The sequence below is a fragment of the Corvus moneduloides genome, chromosome 6 (assembly GCF_009650955.1).
Source record: "Corvus moneduloides isolate bCorMon1 chromosome 6, bCorMon1.pri, whole genome shotgun sequence".
Taxonomy (NCBI): Eukaryota; Metazoa; Chordata; class Aves; order Passeriformes; family Corvidae; genus Corvus; species Corvus moneduloides.
This window is the reverse complement of record NC_045481.1, coordinates 54225058-54240594: the sequence shown is the minus strand read 5'-3', so window position 1 is coordinate 54240594 and position 15537 is coordinate 54225058. Positions and strand designations below refer to the sequence as shown.

Genomic DNA, 15537 nt, shown 5'->3' with positions numbered 1-15537 from the left:
TAGCAGCTCTGCCAGTGTTGCTACCTTCATGTGCAGTGTAATTTAGGCAGAGATGGGGGAAAGCAATGATTTTTTTGTGCTCTCCATTCATTAGTTCTATTTCTGTTTTTATACTTTGCTTTCATTCTCTTTATAAAAGTCATAAATGGTATAATCTGACAAACTTCTAATGTGCAGCTGTGCTCACACAGGGAGTGTGCTAAGTGTGAGCAGGAGAGACCACCTCTGTCATGCAGCTCGAAACAGGACACAAGGGTGGATTTATTCATGCATGACATGAAATCCTAATGCTGCTCTGGCTTCCTGCAGCCACCATGTGTGACCTGGAGCTGAGGAGAACCTGTGGTGCAGCACCAAAAATGTCTCAGTTCCAAAACCTAAGTGAGAAGATGAGGCTCAGCTGACCACCAGTGAATATGAACCTGGTGCTCAGTAAAATGGGGTCTTTAGTGATTTGTTCACTAAAAGCATAAACACTGATATGTTTCCAGGCTGAGGACACAGGACAAAATGAGCAGGAAGAACCTATGTTGCAGATCAGGTGTAATCAGATGATTTCTCTGTAATTAAGTCAGAGTAATTGCTGTTGAAAGGGATGCCTGGAATCTGAGGAGTAGCAAGCTCCTCTCTAAAGGACTGTCAGATATAAGGAGGGAACTAAAAATGTGACTGATGGCAGAGTGTGGAGATAACTGCTGTCACTGGCGAGCACGGAGGTGGCCCAGAGGGGCCATATTCATGTGAAATATGGCTACACAGTGTCTACACTGCTCACTTCAGAGCAGGGATGCATTTGCAAGAGAAAACTCTTACATCACGTATCTATTAGGTGGGTCAGATCCATTGGTGGGCACCAGCAGGGAAGAAAGGAACTAGGGATACTCAGGACCTGAGGAACTGATGAGCAGCCAAAGGAATGAGCCCACTTATACATGAAGCAGTTGCATAAATTAACACCTGCACTGACAGAAGCTTGGGGCCAAATTCCTGCGTCCTGTGGGAGTGCACAGGTGTGGGGTGTGAGAACACAGAAATCAGTGTGGAAAACCTGTTGCCCACCTGAGAGAGAGCACAGGGAGACAGAAGTTGCTTCCTTCAGTGCCATCAGAAGAGATGGATTATGGGCAGGAAGGAGTCAGATATTTCTCAGCCATTTCCCTGGCGAACCAGAGAAGTGGTATTATTTGACTTACGTACCAAAACCCCATACCTGAGAATGAATAGATGTGTTACTTTAAACGTGTTTCAACTGCATCACTGCAATACATTTTGAACATACAGCTTGTGGCAATCTCTGTAGAGATGCAGAAAAGGATTCAATTCTTGAGCCTGTTTATTGCTTTTATCTGTGATGTTACATTAGAAAGAAATTGGGTAGTGTAGAAATGCTTTTATAATAAATGACTACATGCACAGTATAAGGTAAAGCTGGGAGATAACATGAGGATTCAGAGCAAGAAGAATCAGAAAAATGCATAGCAGATGTGTAGTGCATACTATGATGGGACACAGATGCTTTTCTTGCTTCTTATTTCAAACTAAATGAACTAAAAATCATACTCTGAATCAGGTAAGAATAAAGTGCTAATGCTGTGCAGCTGTCCTTGCTGAAGGATGGCCTTTGTCTCACATAATTACACTTAAAGTTGTATTACAATGGAGCTGTGTACTAATGGGATGGTTTGGCCATAAATCCAGAAGCCATACTGAGGCCATTAGAATGTTGAGGGTGTCCTGTGTAAGCCTCCCTTGCACTTCCTGATCACCCTCTGGAAGGAAGCCAACGAGGTGCAAACAACCATTTGTGAGAAAATAAGAGCCAGACCTGTAAGGGTCACACTCCAATGTAAAATATGTATGGATTTATCTGTGGGAGTCATTATCAACATACCTCAGTGCTGCTCTTTACCTCACTGTGCACACCAGCTCAAGTGGAAAATCAAATGACAGGTTAATGCTATGCATTTGCAAAACCCCTGTGAGAGGAGCAGACACTGTTGCCCATAAATATAAACCTCTTAAGAGGTGAAGATGGGTGAAGGTGAAACAAATATTACTGTACTTAACAACAAACTGCTCTTCCTCCTGAAAGTCAATTGCAAGGCTTCTATTGGCATTAATGGGGGAAGGCTTGGCCTGTTCATGATCTGTAGAGGGGCTGTACAAGGAGCTCTTCAGGGTTTTAAGTACAGAAATAAAAATTTAAAAATTTTTAAAAAAAGGAAAAAAACCAAAAAAACCCAATCAACCAACTAAACAAAAAACCCCAACAAACAATCCCCCCCACCAAAACCAAACCAACAAACAAACAAACAACACCCCCTCCCCCCCCCCCAAAAAAAAAACCAAACCCAACTAAACAAAAACCCAACGAAATACCACAAACAACCTACACACTGTTTCCAAAGTGTATGGTAATGACATCTGTATTAGAATTAAAAGGGGGCTGGGGAAGGGGTTGTTGATACTCTGTTTATTCCTGCAGGAGAAGTCATTTAGTGGAGGAGGGTGAATTTTGATAACTGGCCTCGGTGCACTGTTACCATGGTGAGTTGCAAACGATTCCTCTCTGGATTCTGGTGGGTTTGTGCATTTGCTGAAGGTAACGCTGTTACTGAGTGAATTATTTAGTTCAGTATTCCTGGCTTATAATTTGTTGGTTGCAGAATTCTGGGACTAAAGTCTCAGTCTCTGAATGGCTGGCTCCTGATAAATCAGTTTGAAGTGAAGTCTTATGCTTAAATAAGCATCCTCTGGAAGGTGTGAAATGTACCAAATACAGGAAATGGAAAAGAGCCTCTGGCATTCCGTGAGATTTTTGAGTGTTCCTGACTGTTTGCCAAGGCTCATTCAAAGTAATTTGGAAGGGTTACTTCCTAATAGTTCATGGGCAGTGACCCATATAAGAAAAACTCCTGCGACTCCACTTGCTTTACTTACCTAAAAGAATTTTTGGAAAAGGGCCTGCTAGAAACAGATTTTTATGCACATTGTATTTATATTTGCTGCCTTCTTGCTTTCAGATAACTGGGGTGGGAGAGACTAACCAGATAAGGTTTGAGCTTCTCTTTTTGGAGAGAGGAACCAGGATCTGAGCTGGAGAGCCTTAATCCACAAAGATGCAATTAAAGGTAGAAAACAGGAGCTGTCCATACAAGGGAAGAAAAAAAAAAATGGAAGCAATGAACTGTAATGTTGATCTGTTCTAGGGCTGGAAGCAGGCTGACAGACAAAAATCCAATTTGGAAAACAGCTGGACACATCTCAGATTCTCGGTTAAGGCACAGACTTTAATCCCTAAGAGAAATACAGAAGTTTGTCCTGAAGGCAGCTATCCAGTCTGTAAATGCACTGGAGTTGCAAATAGTAGTGAACTTCAGGGAGCTGTTCAGTTTTGGTTTATTGTTGGTGGATTTTCTGCTGTCTTTCCAGATGCAGGAACAATTTGTATGTCATTCTGCTCCTTACACAGGATATTGTGTCACTTGGACTTGGTGAATCACAGAATTTGTGACAGGTCTGTGGAAGGATGTGCTGTGCTCCTTTTGCCTGGTCACTCCATGGCAGTGTGGAAAAAATGAGTTCTGACTCAAATGTTTGTGTGGCACAGCTTGGGAACGGATTAACAACGTGCTGCAGTAATTGGCTCTTTAGGGCTTGAAAGTGGGAAGAAAAGAACAGGTTTTGGCTAAGTATGCTCTTGATAAGCTGAGGAAGCAGATATGTAAGTGAAGTAATACGTCCTTGCTGTATAGAACCTTGTCTGGACACACAGCTCTTTAATTGTGTGTTCTACATGATTGTAGGCAAGGAAGTCCTGATTCAGGTTTTCATCTCTTTACATAATACAAAATGGTGTTGGGTTTTTTCTTACTTTTTTCCTAGGCAAAAGGGCACATTTCTTTCCTAGTAAAATATTTAGGATATTATAAATAACTTCTCAGCAATGCACAGTTGTCTGCATTAAAATGGAACTATGTCAGTAATGAATGTTGACCTGGAATTACAGCCAGTATGGTAATGAAATAAAGCCCCATTAGATTTAAGTAATTTGCAAATTGAGGTTGTTATCAGTTAATAATGATGTCCCCAGCTGATGTGAGGAAAGGGTTGTGCTACTCAATCAAATAGGAAGTAGGACTTGTAAACAGATGTAACTAGCATAAATGTTAAATTATGGATTAATTTCATACATACATTGCAGTAGATCCCCACTAGTAGACAGTTGTCAAGACTGCCTGGAAAACTTGGCTACATTTATGTTCAATGTGATCATTCTCCTGCTCTTGTTCTACTTCTAGGAAAGCTTTAAGTAATTATTTTTGTGTAAATTCCAGCAGTACATCAGTTTATCACAATGCTTGTGTTATTCATATATATATTTGTAATTAACCACAAGTTATTCAGGTGCTAAATAGGTGCATCAGCTTCTAGGTCACTTTTGACTTTCTTAACTAGAGCCTTACAAAAGAGTAGGCATAATAAACCATATTTGAAAGAAGATTCATTCAGGGTATCCCCTGAGTTTTAGTAAATGTGTATTTTTACCTGAAGGAGATGTAGGAGAATCAAAATGCATCACAAACCCCTGTGAACCAGGAGTGTTTCGCCCCCTCTGTATAATTCTGCTTGTGCGCTGCTCAGTGTTAAACCAATGTTTTGTTGCCACTGGGTTTCCTCTGACATAGGATTTGACCAGGGACCTGTGTAACTATAGAGCATCTGCTCTGTTTCTTTACCTCCCTTAATTAAAATCAGATCTATTTGTTAGGAAACATTGTGGAAAACCTAGAGGCACCAAAAGGGAGCCTCCAATACAGAAACTCTCTGCAACCCTCTGGAAACTTTGAGGTTCTAAACAGTGAAAACCTCTGCAGTTGTGGTGAAGCAGAGTATCAAAGAACAACAAAGTCACCCTGATTTGTCAGTAATTTGCAAGTAGCTATAAATAAAACCTGAATTCTCTTATTGTGTCAACTGGGGTCCAGTAAAGCATTTTATTTTCCAAATAGAAATTTATCCTATGGGGTGACTGATTAAATATAAATATATAACAGCTTCTTAAATAAGAAATACTTAACTATTCTTTGTCTCTTTCAGTAGCTGTGACTTTTGAAAAATTTTGTCCATATTTTCCCCCAAGAATGACATGATATTAATGGTACAAAGCTTGGTTGGATGACAGTGCTACCAAACTGTCTGAGGATATAGTATGAGTGCCACACAGGCTTCCTGCTAATGCACCAGTCTCTGTAACTGCAGAAATGCTGATAGGAGTGTGCTGCCTTTGACTTCTCACCACCTCGATGTTTGTGGATTCACTTAGGCCTCCATACAGAGTGTTTAAAATGCTGCTAAATCAGAACACCTCTTTCTGAGTGTCTTTACAGCTGTGACAATGGGCTGTAATCCTTTTATTCAGTAAGGATATTCCATTGTAGAGTTGCCTGTGAGTTACTGGAATGTGGTTTAACATTCTCTCTTCTAGTTTGGAGTCAGATATCTGGCACTGACTGGTTGTCTGTAAACAGGACATGATGTTTCCTCAGCTACACACCTTTTCTCTTGGCACTGAACCCTATAGCTGGGAGGTGCAGGTGGAAGAGGAATTTGCTTATTGCCAGAGGGAGCTGCAAAGGGGAAAAGGCTGAGCTAGGTGATTCACAGGGGGGTTGTTTTGGTTTTGTTAGCTTGTTTCCCCTAAAGGGCTGCCAGGGTCATGTGAGGGCACAGGGGTGTCCCCTGTCCTGGGGGCATCAGGCACAGCATCATTGTCCAGGCAAGGGAGGGATTGTCCTGCTCTGCTCTGAGCTGGGGCGGCCTCACCTCCAGTGCTGGGGGCAGTTTTGGGTGCCACAAGAAAAAAAAGACATGAAGCCGTTAGAGAGTGTCCAAAGGAGGGTCATGAGGATGGTGAAGGGTCTGGAGGGGAATCCATAGGAGGAACAGCTGCAGGCACTTGTTCTGTTCAGCCTGGAGGAGACTGAGGGGAGACCTCATTGCTGCCTCCAGCTTCCTCACAAGGGGAAGAGGAGGGGCCGGCACTGACCTTTTCACTGTAGTGACAAGTGACAGGACCTGAGGGAAGGGCATAAATCTGTGTTAGGGGAGGTTTAGGTTGGATATCAGGAAAAAGCTTTTCACCCAGAGGGTGGCTGGGCACTGGAACAGGCTCCTCAGGGCAGTGGTCACAGCACCAGCCTGACACAGCTCAAGAAGCCTTTGGACAATGCTCTCATGCACATACGGTGATTTTTGAGGTGTCCTGTGCAGGGCCAGGAGTTGGAATTTGATGATCCTTGTGGGTCCCTTCCAACACAGGATATTCTAGGATTCTAGGGTTAGAGTACTGAACCATCTGCTCCTGCTCAAGGTGGACCTAGCCTGGGATTGCAGCATTCTTCTCCTGAGAGTTTGAACTTCCAGGCTAATGATCTGTCTCTTTCCTTTAGACTTCTGTTCTTTGGAAACTGATGATAAAGCAAGAAGTTTAACTCTGAGAAAATAGTTGCTGTTGGGGTATTTGCTTTAACCAGTATTTGAATGGTGAAGCTGAGGGGCTGGTATGTCATGTTTGACTGGTCACTTCAGTTTGAAGTGAAGATAGAATCACTGAGTCTGGCATAAATTGAGGTTATGGATGAACTGCAGTGAGTTAGGGAAAAATTCAGTTCTACTTCAAACATTTTTTCTCTCTGCATATGGATGTGTATATTCTTTAAATATTAACTATGCTCCATATTATAATAGTCAAGGATGACTGCTGATAACCATTCATCTTAAACTTCCTTTCATATGGTACAAGAAAAGCTTGCTAAAGCTCTATTTTAAATTATTAATATGAGATTACATGGCCAAACAGTTCCTCCTTTTCTCTCATGCCTGAGCTTCCTAACCTGACAGCAAGACAGGTGGCCTAGAATGACTGTGATGAAGGAAGCTTAATCAGAGGCAAGGGGTCAGTTGGAGTAAAATCAGACAAATAACCAGGGTTCAAGGATATGCTTAAATGAACTGCACAGTTTGCACTATCTGTTGGCAGTTATTTTAAGATGCATGAAGCACAGAGTCCACAATGTCCTAATTTTGCAGGGATAGGCTGTAAAGATCATAAATTCTATGAAAGGGGTCAGGCTCTAATTTATAGGTCTGATTCAAAGCTTGCTGAGGTCAATGAAAACCTCTTCTATTAAGTTTAGTAGGGTTTGGATCATATCTTAAAGAAAAAAAGTGTATTGAGAGACTGCTAAGATTAAGTGAGAGAAGTAAATTTTCCCAGGATAAATGCACTTTTCATCTACCTATCATTGAAACAGGAAAAAGCCTGTTTATAAGACTGATAGGTTCTCACAGTTCCATTTTAATTTATTTCAAAATACAGTGAGCCTAGTGAGTGAAGAGGGGGATTATTCACTACCTGCTGTTATACAGTAAATGGAAATGCACCTTTGCCTCAGTGATCCAGGTGAATAGAATATTTGGGAAGATGTCTCCTGCAAAAATGTCCTTCTCAGTACAGAATGAACCAGAAGTACTGTTGGGATTATTTAGTCCATTGAATACACAATCCTGTAGCTGTGCTCTGGCTAAAAGCACAAGATTACCTTTTCTGCTGATGAAAATGAGAGCTGCTCCACTGACACTTTGAGCCACATCATCATGTTGTGCAAAGAACTTGGTCTGGTTTTCTCTGCTGCTTCTGTTTAGTTGTAAAGGTCCCACTCAGGATTTGGGCTGTTTGCCATACAGAAACCAGTGTGAGATGTCTGTGAGGAAATGCCCTGCACCAGTCATTAATGCTGGTTTGCATCAGCTGCCTTACAAAAGAGACGTGGTCCTTAAATCAAGCACCAAGATCCTTTTAAAAGAAGGAAAAATGGTCAGTTTTGAGTTTGCTCCTCTGCAGCAAAATAGAAATGTCAATGCTCCTACAATCTTAGGCCAGGACAGGCTTTGGTAAGGATAATGGGACATAAGTGCCTTTTGTTTTGCTGTTAGTGAGAGTAAATTGTATAGCTGTCAAGTTGTGGCACGTCCATAAGTGCTGAGTAAAACCTTTGCTGGGAGTGATGAAATTAACGTGCCAAAGGAGAGGGAAGAATGCACATCCATCAAGGGAACCTGGGAGGATTCAGTAGCAGGTTTAAACCAGTACAGAGGCCTTGGCCATCTGCTGAGGACGTGTGTGGACATAATTGCACAGAACAACTGTCGTTTCATTTTTTATAAAAGCACCTTAGTTTGCAGGATGCTTGCAGCTGAAGGGAGCAGCTTCTCACTCCCTCCAAAGGAGCAGCTTCTCCCTCCAAAGCCCATGTCCTAGAAATACCTGTATGTTCTTTCTTAATGGTCAGATTCAAACAGCTTGGTTTATTTGAGGCTCTCCCACGGTGTGTAAGAAGTTACATCCAGCCTGTCCTGCAGAGGAAGCTGAAACCCCTGGCAGTTTTGCATTGCCGATGTAGCTCAGAGTTTATCACAGAAGTACCGAGATACTCTGAGCTGTAAGGATGCTCCCAGAGCTTTGTTCTTGTGCTCTAAATCACTGGAAGCTATGGCAGGATGATATCTGCATTTTGTGGCTGCCTGTCCATTGTTTTTATTACAGCAAAAGGGAGCGTGAGCTTGGATCATGGGAGTGTTGCCACCCTTTCCAGGGCATGTCAGAGCTGCAGAAGCCACAGAGATGCATTTGCAAACAGATAAAATTTAATAGAACCTAATGAATGCTGAGGACATTTTTTTATGCTCAAATACACCTTAATGGATGATTTTAAGTGTTTGAATTCACAAGTGGCAGCAGTAAATTTCATTCACCTTTTTAAAGCAGGGATATTTTCACCCAGCTTCCTAAGCACGGACACAGTTTTAGGTAGAAGCTCAGTTTCATCTGGTAGGAATAAAAAGTAAATATCCTATGCTTGGTCTCTGTCAAGTGATTGACTGTTTCCGAGCATGGGGTGTTTGGAAGTTGTTCCCAGTTGCTGGATTTGTCACAGTGTCTTTGCTTCTTTGTGATTTGTATAATGAAAAAACAAACTAGAGAGATGAGGGTAAACAAGTGAAATAGTATTGTTTATCTCATACTTTTGCATCTACATTTTACATTCTGTTACTTGGGTGATGAGTTTTGGTGTCTATTTTTCTTTCTTTTGGAAAAGAACATGTATTTGCAGAGTCTGAGGTTTTTCAAAAGCAGATCCATTGTAAGCACAGGAAATCTATTAAAAATGTTTAGAGAAAAAAATTATATGGCTGGAGAAAATGTCTGGGAACACTCTGAGATAAATGTTTGGGGGTTTCTATTTTACTGTCTTAGCAGATTTTGCTAGTGCCACTTTAGCTTTAAGCCATATGATTATATCAATTTAGCTTGCTAAAATGGTAATATGTATAGAGAGATGCATAAATTCTAAAATCATCAAACCATTTTTCCCAAGATTCAAAAGTGAGTCAAGAAGCCAATGACCTAAGGCTCCCTTTTTTTTTTGTAGGTTTTTTTTTGTTTTCCTGACATTTTTCTTTGAGGTTTCACTAGAAGCAGTTCTCCTAGTTCTTGAAGAGCTCCAAATATCACATTTGTACTTCACAACATACCTGGGGTTATCAGGAAATGTTTTTCATGCTTGACAGACTCTTTGTCACCATGTGCAGAGCCAGATGGGGTCCCTGTCTGAATGGGAAAATATGTCCCCACACCTGGATCTTATGCTGTGAGCACAGGCTGTGTTTGATGGGAAAGAGAGGATGGAAAGTTTGCCTAGAACTGCCTCTGGCAATTCCTCCCTGATTGTACTGCTCAGTCATGGCCAGTTTGGAGATACATTTATGACTTCCAGACTGCATCTTGTTTTTTAAATACTCAGGCAGTTCATATTGTATAGCTTTTCTTTTTCATGAACTTTTGTTGTGGAAACCCTTCCTGATGTCAAAATGAACCAAATTCTGATTCTAGTCCCATTCTTTAGATTCCTAGGATACCATCTTTGTTAAAAACCAGGAAATACACTCTGGAAAGGTTTGCTCTGATTCTTAAGGGCAAAGATCTGTTATGCAGGCTGATTGTCAACTGCTTAGTAAGGACCTCTCCCGCTATCTCCAGAACATTATTTGCTGTTTGCCCTTGGAGATGCTGCACCATTGGACTGTAATTCAAGTATTGTATATAGACTGGTTTCTCATTCCAAGACACACCTGCTAATTTTTCTGTTCTTGGTACAGAAACAGGGAGGAAGCCTTTTGGTCTGATCCAACCTGATTTAAATAGCAAAATAAAAATCTTTCACTAGGCACTGTCTAGAATTATTTCAGTTTTCTTTGTACTGCTGATGGTGACTGAAGTCTTTGTCAAGGCTTGCCTTTCCATTCTGGTTAAAGCTGTATTTAAAAACCATGTTTAAAACATCAGCATGTTCTGTATTTATAGCTATTAACTATGGCATCATGCCAAGTTCTATTTTAAGACAATTTTTGTTCAGTTTCTGTGTGATGCTCCAGTTTCCCTATCCTCCCAGTGCAATGGGGGCTCCTGCTCCTCTGCTAGATTTTTAAGTTCCCTGTAAGCAGGTGTATATTTATCATCTGGGTGATTATCTAACATTGTTGAATAATTGCATCTTTTAATGTTTAGAACCTAAAGCTGCTCATCAGGCTTTTTTGGTGTTAACCTCTGTCTTGTTGCTCCTTTAAGAAATGATACCTTGCTTCTCCAATTGTTTCTAGTACTTTGGTATTGGGGTTCTTTTATTTTTCGTCTCAGGTTTCCCAGGACATAAAGATGGCATATTTTTATCTAAAATATATTCCAGAAACTTGCTGATGAGGTTGTGGTATGTATGTTTGTGCCTTCCCACAGGGACTATTTTTGAGCTAGAGGTTTCCAGATCAACTTACAGAATAGACTCCAGATGGTCTGGAATCCTTCTTTAGCAATCTATAGCTAATTAAACATTCAGCACAAATGACTCTGTTTTTAAAGCTGAGCACAGTCTTTCAGAAAAACAGCATATTGATCTTTAGCTTTACTTTTCATAATTTCTTTTGTTTCATTACTTAGTGTTTCTCATTGCTGGTCCTTGCATCTTTGTTGTGTGGCTCAGGGGCCCCTGTGAGGCGCCTTGTATCTTATGTTTCAATCAATAAAGGAAATTAATAAGACCTCTGTGGGCCATTGCTTTTTTTTTCTCTAAGTTACTATGAAGGGGAGAAAATAAGGTTGTGCTGTGGCCTATATTTGTAGCAACTTCTACTTGCCAACTGATCTCATGGAACAAGACAAAGGGAAGGTGGAGTGGCTTGTGAGAACAGCATTCTTTATTTTTCATGGGCTTGATTTGAGGTAAAATACAAACGAGCTGTATGCTGGCCTAGACTAAGCAGTGTTATTTTTGTACCTGAGTGCAAACAGCACAGTACAGTTAGTACAGAGACTATTCCTGGCCACCTGTAGTCAGAGAGACATATCAAGGAACAAACTCATCTCCAAGGAGCAGGTTCTGCTCCTTAAAGAACACGATCAAACTGGGGCTCCCATGAGATTTTTCTGTGAAGCATTCAAATCGGGATTAAGTGTTATCCATTATTTATTAAATGGTGGAAGTTATTAAATGCTGAGCATTATTCATTCCCTTCTGGAGGTATTGTTACAGGAATGTTTCCTCACTGTTCTAGAGCTGAGGGGCCATGGCATTGTGAGAATATTTTTACAGTGCAAAACCAGGCAAATATCAGTTAAAGGTAACAAAAACTTTTTCTGCATCTTATATACCCAAAGATTGTTCATAGCACTATCATTATTGTAAATCCTTGAATAAAGTTTGGTTCAGATTAACTCTAGATTTGATTCATTAAAACAGTTTCAGGCTTCTGGGATAAAGTTAGGACCATGCTTATTAAATATTTCGTTGATTAAAAGCCAGTGTATGTTATTGTTACATGTATATTGACTTAGTATTGGAAGTGATATAAATTGGCTTTAAAAAAAAAACTTAGGAATTATTTTTAAAAGGTCTTAATATATGAAAAAATATATCCCTTATAAATGTGACAATTAAGTTGGGGGTGGGGGGTTTGATTGTTTAATAGAGCTTTGGTTCTAGAGGCCTATGGGCCACTCTGTGGCAAATGAAGTTATCTATGAACAAAGGCTCTTCCAGGATCTGATTCAAAGGATATTAAAGGCAGTGGGAGGCCCCTGGCCCTGGGAGTTCAGAGGCTACATGTTGTTCTGGGACTTCTTTCAGGTTTAATCTGAGAGTGAATTTACCTAACTGGAAGAAAAGAGAAGTGTGAGAGTAGCTGGAGGCAAATTCAGACATGTATAGAAACAGGTAGTGCTCAGTTTTTAGTGTAAGTGAATGCAGGCTGGACTCCATAAGGTTTCTGGACTTTTCAAGTTACGACATTGCAGTTGAGTTACTTTTCAATTAAAAATTTAATGTACTTAACATCTTAAAACTCATTGGGTGAGATCTGAAAATTTATGACCTTAGCCTAGAGCGTATTTTAGTCAGTAGTCTTTGGAACAAATTCTGTTGTAAATAAAACATTACAGTGATATATTATGAAGGCAGAAAAACTTTTTGCTGTGGCACTGCACTACTGAAACTTAAACAGTCTTTTTTTTTTTTACTGAAATGGGTTTTCTCTCTACTCAGGAAATGTGTGAAGAACTTCCCATTGGATCAGAGTACAGGCAGTGAAGGATTCTCTGGATACCGAATGCTGGAAAAACATTCTGTGTACAGGCAAGCAAGGAAGGCTTCTCAGTTAACCTCTGTGGGTGTCAGGAGCCAGTGGCCAGGATTTACTGCATCAAATACATGGTAAACACAGAGGAACAGCAGCACAATGTATTGACTTGGGTGTAATTGTCCAACTGTTTTGTTTTCAGGAACCAGAAAGGGGTTTTGAGGGCAGGCAGGAAGGGGTCATTTCTCTTTTGTAATCTATCTTCTTTCCATCATGTCCACACATGTCAAGAAAAACACAGTATTTTATGGGACTAAAAAAAACAAAATCCCAGAAATTGAAGCATCTCTCCATCTCCAGGTCCCAGAAAGGCCAGAGATGAAGCTAGGAGAGCTAGAACAACAGCTTTTAAAATAGAATGGAGAGAGATAAAGTTCTCAAACTGCCTCAGAGAAGTCTGGTTCGATGTGCTGCATTGCTTATCCAGCCTAGAGCTAATTTATTGTTCATATTGATTGTAGAAGTCAATCAGAATCCTCTATGTCTATGTGCACATAATAACTAATTCCTAAATGAAGGCTTGCTTTATGTACACCTGCAGGTACACAAATACACTTTAGGTGTGTGGTGAAAGCTGATGTCTCAACTCACAAATGGGATGCCTCCAGGATTTATTTTTAACTTTTATGAGGAAAGGAGAATTACAAGAGATGTGGACAGGTGAGTTAGGTAAGTGCCTTCAAAAAGAAGCACCAAAAACCAAGTTCCTCAATTAGTGCTTAAATTAATTTTGCTTTCCAGAAGTCTTTAATTGCACTGGACTTTATAATCAGGTGGTCCACTTTTGCCTTATGTTCATATTTCTTCTATGTTTGTGTGCAATGAAAAAGCCTCAGTATTAGATTTGCAATGTGTAATGCTGACGAGTCCTATGAGGAAAAATATGACAAGTTTACATCAAGTTGGTTAACATGATAGGTCTCAGGAATTACTGGTGAACATTGCAGACAAGGGTATTTGCTAGTATAACTTCCCTTCCTGTGGGTGCTGAAATATTGATGTATGGGCTGGGGTATTACAGTAAATCTTAGCAAGCCTGAAAGTCAGCAGCTCAGTGTGGTGTGATGTGCTTGCAATGAATCTTGTCATCTGTAAATCCAAGTTCGCTCTCCTAAAGGTCAGAACTGCCAGGACTCACTGGTGCACCTGGTATTAACTTTCATTATTTCCATTGGCATTGAAAGAGGATACAAATCATGAAGTGCTTCCAAAATTAGATACGGTATTACAACCTCTCGCAGGTCCTTGAGTCTCTGCTATGAGTCATTTCTTTTAGTGTCTGTTTCAGCTCACGGTGGTACGAATAGAGCCTGTGCTTGTATCCCATTCCTGATGAGATTTAGAAATTGAATTAGGCACAAAGGGTGCATTTCACTCTGGGCACCTTCATCCTCTCAGCCCTGCAGTTGGGGGAGCAGTGGTTCTGTAGAACTCCCTCTGACAGACCATCAAATAAGTGCTTCTCACCCATGGTGGGGCTGAGCTGTTTTGGCTTGACTTCATCCCAGTGATTAGAATTATGTCCTCCTCACCAAGCAGAACAAGGCTTAATCACCAGTGAATTTCACTCTTCTGAGTGAAGTTGGATTGCCACTGAAAATCCTAACTTCTTCCTTACTTCAGTAGTCTTCAACTTTTAATATTTTTTCTATAATTCTTGACCACCTCAAGACAAAGTTGACCTCTTCATGTAAATCCTGAGGTACTGCCTGGTGTGGCACATGCCACTTGTGAAATCATCACTGTTGTCCTTCATGTGTGGATAGCAACTAATAGACAATAAATACATTGGTTTAGTTGATATGTTCATTTTAATAATTATTAACTTAAAGCTTGATGGCTATATAAAAAGTAAAAGGAGCATCACCAGTGCTGTTTTGCAGGTTAATATCACATGGATCTGCAGAAAGTTTTAAATAAAGTTATGTATTTTATTTGCACACTATCCATAGGATTTTGTGGCATATTCTGTTTTGATTGTGGGTTTTTTGGACTGTACTGGGCAAAATTAGATGTACACAATGGTCTCCATAATATTGCTGATCCAACAAGGCATAACTACTCTGTCACTGATGTATGGGAACATATTGCTGTTCTGTATCTCTAGCTAATACTTAAATGATCACAGAATTGTTTCATGGAATGGTTTGGGTTGGAAGGGACCTTAAATCTCATTTAGTTCCAAGACACTGCTGTGGGCAGGGGCACTTTTCACTAGACCAGATTGCTCAGAGCCCCCTCCAACCTGGCCGTGAATACTTCCAGGAATGGGGCATCCACAATATCTTTGGACAACCTGTGCCAGTGCCTCACCACCCTCACAAGGAAGAATTTCTTCCTAATATCCAAACTAACCCTGCCCTCTCAGTTTGAAGCCATCCCTCCTAGTTCTACCACTACTTGCCCTTTTCAGAAGTCCCCCTCCAGCTCCCTTGTAGCCCCTTTTAGCACTGGAAGGTGTTGCAAGGTTTCCCTGGAGTGTGTTCTTCTCCAGGCTGAACACCCCCAGCTCATGGTGGTGGTGTATGATGGGCTGCCAAGCCTTTCAGGGCCAGTAGTAAACATCAGGGAAATACTACTGTAGGGGATATAAATAGCAGCTTGTACGTGTAGCACCTGTGACCACATGATTCTGAAAGAAGCATAAAATAACCTTGTAAGGCTTTTAGGGCAGAAAGCCCAAGTACTTCCAGTATTTGAAGTATTTATATAACCATTAGAAACAGAATTGTTTTCTTTGGGTGTCTTAAATGTAGAAGCAACATCTCTGATGTTCCTAGGAAGTGC

General features: G+C 40.7%; 1 long non-coding RNA gene across 3 annotated transcripts in view; it reads left to right on the top strand.

The window, feature by feature from the left end:
- LOC116445767 overlaps positions 1 to 15537 on the top strand; it is a 52903-nt gene that overhangs the window by 25829 nt on the left and 11537 nt on the right. The window contains exons 2-4 of one of the 3 annotated variants that reach the window (XR_004240877.1): positions 2486 to 2547; positions 12657 to 12824; positions 13292 to 13410. This is a non-coding gene — a long non-coding RNA (uncharacterized LOC116445767). Of the gene's footprint in view, positions 1 to 2485; positions 2548 to 12656; positions 12825 to 13291; positions 13420 to 15537 lie in introns of all 3 variants that reach the window. The other 2 variants (XR_004240876.1, XR_004240878.1) reach the window with 2 other exon arrangements.